General features: G+C 44.7%; 1 long non-coding RNA gene and 1 other non-coding gene across 2 annotated transcripts in view; one reads left to right on the forward strand and one right to left on the reverse strand.

Annotated features, from left to right (window-relative positions):
• LOC148001422 (uncharacterized) overlaps positions 1–12,148 on the reverse strand; it is a 45,251-nt gene that overhangs the window by 14,218 nt on the left and 18,885 nt on the right. The window lies entirely within an intron of this gene.
• Positions 11,753–11,816, forward strand: LOC120096766 (U7 small nuclear RNA). Its single transcript, XR_015637748.1, has one exon. It is a non-coding gene; the product is annotated as a U7 small nuclear RNA (small nuclear RNA).

Raw genomic sequence — 12,148 nt, forward strand, 5'->3', positions numbered from 1 at the left:
CGAATATTGACCTGCTTCCAGCGAGTGAGAGGCAAGTGCAGAGGATGCGGGTAAGGGGAACTCCTCATGTTAGAGTGACCCTCCGCAGCGACTGGGACCTCACCCCAAACTTCCCTGGGCTTTATTAAAGTAGATCTGTCTGCTCACACACCATAGAGCTAGCCTGGCTACTGCTGGACGGTCTGGGCCATGAACAAACCAAGACTGGGGCCCTGTATCACCTTCTATGGCAGATTACCCTGGGAAGGGAAGGGAAGGGAGGGAGGGAGACCCCATGGTCCAAATGAACACAGCTATAGAGAGATTTCCTCACCAGCAAAGTAGAAGCTGGAGGCCCAGCAAGGTGGTTGGCTTTGTGGGAGTTCCAGACCTTGGTCAGGATACTTTATGCAACTCGGCAAGTCTCTGAGCCTGATCTTTGCTTGTAAAGTGGGTGACAGGAGTGACTGGGAGGGTTGTATTACCAGGAGGGTACAAATGCAGACTCGCTGTGGGAATGAGTAAATGGCTCTGACCCTGGCTTCCTGTTTCTTTACTTAGCTGCACCCATCCCTCCACCCCCAGACAACTCTGTAGCTCACCTCTGAACTTCCCAGGCTGGATTTGCTTCCTACTTGGTATTTCCAGAGCACAAGTCCACACTTGTGAGTCTCTTTTTTTTTTTTAAACGTCAGCCTTTATGATGTTTTCCAGTCATAATAAATAAATACACTAGCCATTAGTAATAATGACACACTAAAGGTGCCAACTCCCTGTCTACCCGTCACATATACTGGTTCATAGTCACTCCCAATAAGGCAGGCACTGTTCTAACAATCAAGAGGCTTGATCCAAACAGCTATAGCAAGTCGGTGAGAATGGAGCCCAGCAGCCCAGCCTGAGCTGCTTCCGTGCCACTCCCCAGTGGGGCTGTTATGGCTTTACCCCAGCTGTCTTGTCCAGCTAGAGTGACCCCAGCCTTGGGCCTCTTTGCCCTCCCCAAAGAAAGTCTTTCACTTGAAGCCCCCCACCCCAATCTGTATGTCTGCATTTCCATGTCCCACAACCAAACCACCTTTAACTGTTGCTGCTCTAAGCACTCTTCGGTGGTCGTCATCACTGCCCTGGTTCATGCGCATCCTAGGAGACAGCCAACCTGGTTCAGACCCTACACGGCCTCTTTCAGAGTGACATGGGTCTGTTTCCTCACCAAAAACAGTAACAAAAAAGCAGTTCTTCCAGGGCTGCTAGGAGAACAAAGTAGCTGATGTCTAGTAAAGCACATAGGAAACACTCAAACCTCCTTTCAGTTACCTCAGTCATCTTTGCTCAACCCTTCATTGTAATGGACAGAGTGAGCAGGACAGAACCAGCAAACGGTTACTGTGCAGTGCCAACAGGTAAGAATTTTGTCATTAAAAGAGGAAGCTTTTGTTTTATTTATTTTGACCATTTAAAACTGCAGGTTGGGTGTTGTTAAAATCCCATCACTTCCCCAGAGGTAGAGGCAGGAAGATCAGGAGTTTAAGGCCCACCTCAGCCACATAAGGCCAGCTTGCTTGGGCTGTGTTCAAAGAAAGTAAAGCACTTGTAAATAAAGTTGAATAAAGTCAAGTCATTCTGAGGTGGGGCTGGAGTCGGGCCTCCAGCTGCTGTTTTACTGTAAGTGCAGCTTCTGTTTGGTAGGTCTAATCTTGGTTTAGAGGGTTAAGCCTCCTGCCGGCAGGCTTGAGGTTCCTAGTCTGCTGTGCAGTGCCATATCCTCTAGCAAGACTGTGCTAAGGAAGTCTACACAAGGAGGCCCAGTGTGCTTATTACCAGGGCTGCATAACCAATCCACTTTCTACCCTGTTTTTTGAGACAAGGTTTCTCTGTGTAGCCCTGGCTGTCCTGGAACTCCCTCTGTAGACCAGGCTGGCCTCGAACTCAGAGATCCACCTGCCTCTGCCTCCTGAGTGCTGGGCTTATGGCATAGCACACCTGGTTTGCAGGACAGCTGACCTTCCACTGTGGAGCCTACAGATCCACTCAAGTTTTTCAGGAAGCACTTTCCCTTTTGTGGGGTGGAGTAGGAGTGAGATGGTCACACCAAGTAGCTCTTGCTGGCCTGAATTCCCCATGTACTGGTACTGGGGTACTGGGGTACTGGTACCGGGGTACTGATACTGGGGTACTGGGATAAAGTCCTGAGCCCTTTATTGTCACTGCTTTGCTTATTTGCTGTGTAAGCTGCTTCCTCTGCCTGTAAAGTTCTTATCTCTTTATCTGCCTGAGAAACTCCAGAGGCCCAAATCTGATTGTTGCTGTCTACAGTTTTCCCTGCCCCCAGCTCTACTGTAAGACAGCTGGCATGCTTGCTGGTACCAGGCACTGTGCCCCATGAGGAAAAGTATTCTATTCGAAGGTTCAGAGAAGTGCAGTGACTGCTCATGTCCGAAGCTGTGAGGAGCAAAGTGAGGGTTCAGAGCTGAGCTGTCTCTCTGGAGCCATGTGTCACTCCTGTGTCCTTCCCTGTCCTGCATTGTGTCCCCTTGTGATGCTCAGGCTCAAATGGGCAGGCACGCTAGACAAGTGCTTTGCTGCCAATTACATCCCCAGTCAGTACACCACCTTTTTATGGCTCTTTGCCCCTGTGAGACCGGGCTCCTCTGATGTGGGCTGTGAAGGGGCTGGAGAGATGGCCAGTGCCTGAGACCACCGACTGCTCTTCCACAGGACGTGTTCCCAACAGCCAGCACTCTGGCCTCCAAAGGCGTCAGGCATTTATTTAATACACAGATACAAGCAAGTAGAAGGCCCATATATAGAAAATAAAAATTTTAAGTTTAAAAACATAATTCATCTCTGTTTTCCTATTACCTAGAATAGTTCTCGACACTTTACAGCCACTAATCCATTCAACACCTGTTCTTTCTGAATGGCTAGTATATGCTAAAAAGGATTTTAATTCTTGCCTTAGATTTTATATATATAAAACAATTATATACATGGTTTTAATGTTTAGTTATATATGTATAACTGTTATATAGAATATGTATAATGATTACATATATGATTATGTACTTACATATATTCAGCATATAGTTATAGGGGATGGGACATAATGCATGAATAAATACAAGAGAATGTAGTGGAGGATGAGGAAAACCAAGTGCTCTAGTGTTCTGGCAAAAGCTGAGGTCTGAGAAACTGGTGCACTGGGTAAGGTCTCCAGAGCGCACTTAGGAGCCAACACATAGGGATGGATGTGGCAGGAACAGAGGGCTTAGTGAGGACAACACTGCCCCTGAACACAGATACCAACTGACATCAAAATGACAGACCCCTTCAGTCTACAGAGGAAAAAGCCTTGTCAGACTGCAGAGAAGCCTTTGGGAGAGGCTGGCCAGTTACAAGGCTGAGAAAACCATGGTTGGGTGAGCACGTACTGAAGATGCCTGCCAAGATGAGCACGAGATAAAGCAACCTAGCTTGCTCTCTCAGCTCCACCTGCCTCTCACAGGTCTCGCCCAGAGTCTCCTTGTAAAGCTGGGGCTCCCATGAGGCAGAGTAAAAGGCCAGGCAGAGATGCAGGGGAGAGGTGGAAGCCCAGGATGGGTAGAATCCCCACTCCTGGGATCTTCCCAGGATTCCTTCCCCTCCAAGTCTTGGGAACATCTTAGATGCTGTAAGCTGTAAAAGGCACTCAGGGACTCCAAATAGGTCATCCTTGTCCCTTGTGGACGAGGGCCTGGACTCTGCCCTCCAAGTCTCCCTACCTCCACAAGGAGATCACTCTTCTCACTAGTAACTGAAACCAGAATGTACTGATCCATCCCATAAGGATCAGCCCCAACACAGATAAGCAACCTTGGGGGCTCCTTTCTTTTTTTAAACTTTAGTGGAATTCCCTCTCCTTAAAGATGAGCCCTTCCTCCTCCAGCATCAGCTCAGACTTGGAACCTGGACATTTCCTTTACTTGGTTCTAAATCAGTGTGTGTTCAGATGTGGACACAGGTTCAAGGCAACAGAGGGTTTAAGGCTTAACACAGATAAAACACCTACTGCTTTAGGCCTCCCATGGTTCCTGCCACAGAGAACACATCCCCGCTGCCCCCTGGTGGCTGGTCATTCTTCCTCTTCCTGCCGCCTTCCTCTTTATTAGCTCCCCTCCTTTTTTCCTTCATCCTGGGGCCAACATCATCCTTGGGGACTCAAAATTTCATCCCCCCCCCCCTTTGGGAAAAAAAAAAAAGGAATAAGAATACCAGTGAGAAGAATGGGCTAGGGATAGAGCGCAGTTGGTAGAATGCGTGCCTAAAATGCATGAAGCCCTGTACCCTAGCCCAGCACCATGTTAAAAGTAGGTGTAGTGTGCATACCTACAATAGCACTTGGAGGGTGCAAGACAAGGTCAAAGTCAAACTTAGCTATAAAGCAAGTTTGAGACCAGCCTGGGTTACACAAGACTGTCTCAAAAACAACAAAAAGCAAAAACAGAAAACATAAAATTGGCTGGGGATTTAGCTCAGTGGTAGAGCGCTTACCTAGGAAGCGCAAGGCCCTGGGTTCAGTCCCCAGCTCCGAAAAAAAGAACCAAAACAAAAAAAAAAAAGAAAACATAAAATTGTCAACAGTCTTAAAACATCCCCTTTAAATTAGGAATCCTACTCTTTGAAACTGTGCAACAGAGTAACTCTAAAGATCTCATTGTACAAAACTCATGCAGAAGGTCCGTTGTCAGTTAGCTCATATATACAGATTATTTCAAAACATCTGATACCATGAGAGAAAACTGCTTATCTTAAAAGTTGTTATGGTCTGGGCAGTGGAGGTGCATGCCTTTAATCCCAGAACTTGGGAGACAGAGGCAGGCAGATATCAGAGTTCAAGGCCAGCCTGGTCTACAGAGTGAATTCCAGGCCAGGGCTTCACCAAAAAAAAAAAAAAAAAAAAAAAACAAAAAAAAAAAAAAAAAACAGTCTTGAAAAACACAAAACTAAATATCCAAAAAAAAAAAAAAAAGTAATTATGGGGCAGGAGACAGCTCAGTGTTAAGAGTGTCAAGAACACTTGTTGCTTTTACAGAGAACCTGAGTTGGTTCAAGGTACTCTCATGGTGGCTCACAACCATCCATAACTGTAGTTCCAGGATATCTGACACCCTCTTCCAACTTCTGCAGGCATACATAAGTGCAGACAATATACTCCTACACATACATAAAATATAAATCTAAAAATGGTATGAAGGGCTGGAGAGAGCGTAAATGTGCATGCTGCTCTTCCAGAGGACTCAAGTTTGACTCCTGGCACTTACCTCAGGTAGTTCACAACTGTAACACTTACAACTCTGTAACTCTAGCTCCAGAGAATGTAACAGCTCTGGCCTCTGAGGACACCTGCACCCATGTAAACACACACACACACACACACACACACACACACACACACACACACACACACACAGAGTGAAACACATTTTTATAAAAATGTTAAAAGTTAAGAAAAAGCAGTTATTAGAAAGCAGCAGGCTCTAAGGGAACAACATTGCTTATGTTACAAGATTTGAGCAGTATTAAAGACGCAGAAAAGACTGGTATGAAATGTAATTGCAGCTGTTTTGCTTGAGTCCCTCACACTGTTAACATAAAGCTGTGACACCAAGTCAAGCCCTTCTTTGCCATTGGGTAGCTTGATGTATACCAAACAGGTGTGGGGCGTTGGCTCAGTGCTAAGGAATAAAGTCTGGGTTTGACTCTGGATACCAAGACAGCATTTAAAACCAGCAAGAAACGCCTCCGCTGTTTAAGACTCATTTAAAATGTTCACAGGTATAAAATGATCCACCTTGGGGCTGGAGAGGTGGCTCAATGGTTAAAAGCTACCCTTCCAGGGGACCAGAATCAGTTCCCAGCACCCACATGGTGGCTTACAACTGTAACTAACTTGAGTTCTAGTGTATCTGTGCCTCCTCTGGCCTGCACAGGCACCAGGCACATATGTGCACAGACATACATTCAGTCAAAACACCCATAAGTATAAAATTAAACTTTATTTTTGGTTGTGAGCCTAGCCTTTAACGGCTGAGCCATCTCTCCAGCCCAAAATTAAACTTTAAAAAACCCAAAATATTCATTTTGATTTTGGGTGTGTTAATGCTGGGGCTTGCTTGTGTTAGGCAAAGACTACCATCAGACTGCAATCCCAGCCCTAATATTTATTTTTGAGATATCTATCTCAAGTTTCCCTTTCCTGGTGACTCATGTGGAAGGCAGATTAACATCTAGTTTGGATCTAGACTGCCCTCCAAAACCTGCCTGTGTGTTAGAGGCTTGGTCCCCAGCTTGGCACTATTAGTTTTGGTAAATTTGAATAAAGCTGTCATAAACATCCATGTGTAGCTAGGTGGGCAGACATATGCTTTCAGCAACTTTGTGTAAATATCAAGGAACATGCTTGCTGAATCATATGGTAGGAGGAACATGGCAATTTTTTTCCTTTTTAGTGTGTGTGTGTGCACATGTGTAAGCCAGAAGTTGATACTGGGTTTCTTCCTCTACCCTCTAGTTTCTTGCTATGTATGTATGTATGTATGTATGTATGTATGTATGTATGTATGTATGTATAGCTAACCTGGAGCTCACTGATCTGTCCACACTGGCTGGCACCCTAGTAAGTGAGCTCCAGTGCTGGGATTACACACCTGTGCCATTGAGCTTGGCTTTTATGTAGATAGAAGGGCTCCACAGAGTCTTTAAGATTCACATATTTTGACAACAGCCCCCTTTACCCACTGAGCCATTTCCACAGTCTCTGCTTTGCTCCCTCTTCCTCCTCCTTTTTTGAGAGAGAGAGAGAGAGAGAGAGAGAGGATCTCATTTAGCATAGCATAGCCTTGAACTCATAATCAGTTCTAGGAGGCCCCAAATTTCACACCTTCCTCTATTTCCCAAGTATTGGTTACAGGTATACAGCACCACGAACAGCTCTAATTTTGTTTTGATTTTTATTTATTCTCCTGCCTTACCTTCTGATTAAAGATGAGTGCTGGGGGGGCTGGAGATTTAGCTCAGTGGTAGAGCGCTTGCCTAGGAAGCGCAAGGCCCTGGGTTCGGTCCCCAGCTCCGAAAAAAAGAACCAAAAAAAAAAAAAAAGATGAGTGCTGGGGATGGAAGCCAGGCCCTTTGAGTCTGAGTGAGCGCCCTGACACCAAGTTTGGAGAGGTTGATTTTTAAAATGGATTAAATTTTAAGAGTATAAGTTGGGCTGGAGAGATGGCTCAGCGGTTAAGAGCACTGACTGCTCTTCCAGAGGTCCTGAGTTCAACTCCCAGCAACCACATGGTGGCTCACAGCCATCTGTAATGGGATCTGATACCCTTTTCTGGTGTGCATGAAGACAGCTACAGTGTACTTATATATAATAAATGAATAAATCTTTAAAAAAAAAGAGTATATGTTGCAGGATATTTGATCACACTGTGAACCCCCAAGATTATGTTATTTACTGAAAAAACCTGTTTCTAGTTGTGGTGTGGCTCAGCCCTTAGCACACATTTTTTAAAAAGTTTGCTTATGTATATGAGTACACTTAAGTATACGAGTCCACTGTCGCCGTCTTCAGACACACCAATAGAGGGCATCAGATCCCAGTACAGATGGTTGTGAGCCACCATGTGGTTGCTGGGAATTGAACTCAGGACCTCTGGAAGAGCAGCCAGTTCTCTTAACTGCTGAGCCATCGCTCCAGCCCCCTAGCATATACTTTTTTTTCTCCTTGTCAAGGTCTGTTTATTGAGAGGAATCTAGCATATACTTTTAATCTTTCTGCTGGAATACACACATGCCCTTAGTGCAGACCTTTAATCTCAAACAGTGGAGGTAAAGTTAGTTTCTAGAAGGAAGCACCCATGTTTGAAAGCGATGTCTAATTGAGTGCAGACAAAGTGATGAATCAGAGAAAGATTTAACAAAATCTGCCCAACTCTCAGCAAAGAGAAGGAAAAGAAGCTATGTAAGAGAGAAGAGCTGGGGCTGGAGAGATGGCTCAGTGGTTAAGAGCACTGACTGCTCTCCCAGAGGTCCTGAGTTCAAATCCCAGCAACCACATGGTGGCTCACAACCATCTGTAATGAGATCTGATGCCCTCTTCTGGTGTGTCTGAAGACAGCTACAGTGTACTTATATATAATAAATAAATCTTTAAAAAAATTTAAAAAAAAAGAGAGAACAGCACAGACAGAGAGGAAAGGGAGGAGACAGTTTTACTGGGAGAGTTGTACAGAGACAGGCTGAAAAGAGAACAGGATAGACACAGGTGAAGACAGAAAGAGCCAGTGAATGAGAAAGAGCCAGGTTAGAACAGAGCTAGAGTTAGCATGGGGCCGAGCAGATCAAAAGTCAGAGGCTGAGAGTGAAGCCAGATCGAGTCAGGCAGCTTGGAGAGGAGTTTAAGCCAGAACAGCTGAGTTAACCAGCCAGCCAGCCAGAGTTCAGAAAGAGCTAGAGTGAGTGAACTTACCCAGCAGTAAGTCTCAGAGGCTGAAAACATTCTGAGCTAGATATGACTGTATGGAGGCTAGAAGCTTCCAGAACTAGGCCAGGTTAGCAGACTGAGGCAGTGAGCCTCAGAGATGACAACTACAACAGGCAAATAAAAGTTACTGTGACAAGTACAGCTTAGTGTATAGCTTAGTGGAGTGTAACACTTGTCCAAATAAAATAATGTTGGTTTAGTGGTCCATATTCTGATCCTAGCTCTTAGGAGACTAAAGTAAGAGGACTGCTGCTATGAGTTCAAGACCCGTCTGAGCAGTAGAGATCCTATCTCAACAAACACAAAAATTAAAAAAAAAATAGTTTTGCAAATAATTAGGTCAGGTGTGCTGGCATTCAAGATAAGGCAGGAGAATTCAAAGTTCCAACACAGGGGCTGGAGAGATGGCTCAGTTTATAGGAGCATTTGTTGTTCTTCCAGAGGATCCAGGTTTAGTTCCCAGCACCCACGAAGTGGCTCACAACCATCTGTAACTCCAGTTCCAGGGGAGTCTTTGACCCCTCTTCTGACCTCTGTGGGTACCAGGAACACACATGGAACACACACATACCTGCTGGCAAAAGTCATACACATAAAATTTATATATTATATATACCAGCCCTCAAGAGGTAGAGGCAGGCATATGAGAGGTAGTGGGATCGATGCCCACATCTTCCAGTTATTACCTTGCACACCAGGTTTCCACCGACAACCTTATATAAAAAAAAAAGAGGTAGAGGCAGGGGCTGGAGAGATGGCTCAGTGGTTAAGAGCCCCAACTGTTCTTCCAGAGGTTCTGAGTTCAATTCCCAGCAACCACATGGTGGCTCACAACCATCTGTAAAGAGATCTGATGCCCTCTTCTGGTGTGTGAAGACAGCTACAGTGTGCTTATATATAATAAATGAATAAATCTAAAAAAAAAAAAAAAAGAGGTAGAGGCAGGTGGATCTCTGGAAGTTTGAGGCCAGTCTAATCTACAGAGTAAGTTTCATGACAGCCAAAGTTCTGTGTGTATTTTTTTTTCTTTTTTTCGGAGCTGGGGACCAAACCCAGGGCCTTGTGCTTGCTAGGCAAGTGCTCTACCACTGAGCTAAATCCCCAACCCCTTCTGTGTGTATTTGCTTAACAGTCCTTCATCAGATGTGTTTCATGCAGATATTTTCTTCCAGTGTGTCGGCTCATCCTCTCCTTCTCTTGACCTTGCCTTCTCAGTAAGTCCACTGTTATCAGTGGTCTCTTTCATGCATTATGCCTTTGGCACTCTCTCCCTTACCTATCTCTGTCTGTCTGTCTGTCTGTCTGTCTGTCTGGGATGTAACTGTGGAGCGCCTCCTGCCTCACCGTCCTGGACCACTGTGCTGCTGTGTTGCTGTCTCTATCACTCAGCCCTTCACTCAGCTCCACCTCCTTGGGGAGTCCCATGTTTGGTTTCCACTTTATAGTTTACTCTATGACACATTAATTTCTGTGAGGTATATAATGAGTCTATTTTTCATGTGGCTGCATAGTTTTTATGTACCGAGACACTGTGCTGTCTTTGTTTCTTTGTCAAAGATCAGTTTCTCCACTGGAAACAGGGGCAACATACCTGTAGTGCCAGCTACTTGGGAGGACACAGGCTGACTCAGGAGTTCAAGTTGGTCTAGGTAACAGTGAAACCCACCTTTCACAAAATCCACCTACAGTATTTCTTGTTCTATTTGTGGGCCCTTTTCTTGCACTAATTTATTTGTCTATTGCATGAAGTATGTGTGTGTCTTCTCACAATAGGAGGCTGTCTCAGTGTAAGAAAATTTTGTTTTGCATTTATTTATTTATGTGCATGTATGTAGCTTGAATGTGGAAGTCAGAGGACAGCTTTCACTTGGTTTTTGGTTGTCTCTTTCTAGGATGTGGGTCCAGGTATGGAACTCAGGTCGCCATGCTTAGTAGCAAGCACCATTACCCACTGAGCCATCTTGGCACCCCCTCCCTCCGTTTGGAGTCTGAAGACCAAAGAATTTCAATCCTGAAAGTATAGCCCCTTACTTCACTGGTTTAACTCTTCTGTATCTTTTTCCTCTCTCCATGTAAACGTTAGGGTTCATCTGTCTATATCCACAAATAACTTATTGGAACTTTGGGATGGTCATGAATCTATAGGTCAGGTTAGAAGGACTCCCACATTCTGGTAACATTGAATCATCCTATCCACAAACATGGACAATGTTATTAGTTATTTGATTTTGTTCATCATAGTTTTATAGGCACTTTGTTAAGTCTATGTCTTGTGTTCCATTTCCTCCTGGCTCACTTTCAGTGCACTGGGAAGCAACTGAGTTTTGTGTATTACAAGTCCCACATGGTTATGGAAGGGACTACATAGCATGGTTCTCACCCCTAGTGCAGAGTCAACAGGGTGTGGGCCTCCAGGAGTGTCTACTGTTACTTGGGAGTAGGTTTGTTTGTATAATAATGTACATATTTTACTTTCTGCTTCTCCTTCGGGAAATATTTCCCCTGCCAAGGTTAATGACTCCATGATAATTAGAAACAGCACAAGTTTGGGAGTTGAGGGTATATCTATGTTCCTCAGCAAAAATGGTAAACACTGTGACTTTCAGGACAGCTCTTAAGGCTGTGAGAAAGAACTCTGAATTTGAACATGAGTTCAAGAATGTATAATTTCTCAACTATGCAAAATATAAAGAAGCAATATGAATTGTATGAGGGGCTTCATGGACCTAAAAGAACAAAGGCAGCTTGCACTAATAAGCCAGTTTGTCAGAAAGATACAAAGGCAGGTAGATTCCTGAGTTCAAGGTCCAGGCATGGTGGGAATGGTATCAGGATGGGATCCCATCCAGCTAGTTTACTGTCTGTGCTTACAAAGGCAGGTAGCTCTCTGACTTCATTTGCAATGTTAAAAAAAATGCAATGCTGTCTTTTCTTAAGAATCAAGGGGCATTGGTCATAAAATGCTAATTCATGGTATAAGCAAAAGGGAACCTGGAGAAAATGACTGAATTGATATGTAAATAAAGACTGGGCTTTGGTCTGCAAGAGAGAGCTACCCTGGGAGCTGGAGAGATGGTTCAGTGGTTAAGAGCTCTGGCTGTTCTTCCAGAGGTCCTGAGTTCAATTCCCAGCAACCACATGGTGGCTCACAACCATCTGTAATGGAATCCCTCGTCTGAACACACCTACGGTGTACTCATATAAAAGAGAGAGAGAGAGAGAGAGAGAGAGAGAGCGCTACCCAGAGAACTGCTTGGAGAGTGAATACAGCTCTTTCAGAATTTTTCCAGCAGGATTTCTGACTTTGGTCAGAAAATCCAAGAATTTTTTTCTAGCAGCTTTTCTGACTTTGATCGGAAAAATCTAAGAGTTTTTCCCTAGCATGAGAGAAAAAACTGTCTCAAGCAGAGAACTGTTTTGAGCAGACTACAGAGCCAAGAGCTATCTACCGAGCTGTCGGGAGGTCTCTGGAGAGCTGTCTCAAGCAGAACACAGAGCTGTCAGCTTGCACCCTCACTGACTTTGAGTTGTTTCTTTCCCCGCTCACAAACACCCCCACCCCAGGCTGAGGCTGGTCCTTGGCACACATCATTCTCCGCAGTGGCTTATTAGGAAAGCTTGTCTGCCAGTTCTTTGGATTTTCTAGAAAGACTT

The sequence above is a fragment of the Rattus norvegicus genome, chromosome 14 (assembly GCF_021556685.1).
Source record: "Rattus norvegicus strain SHRSP/BbbUtx chromosome 14, alternate assembly SHRSP_T2T, whole genome shotgun sequence".
Classification (NCBI taxonomy): Eukaryota; Metazoa; Chordata; class Mammalia; order Rodentia; family Muridae; genus Rattus; species Rattus norvegicus.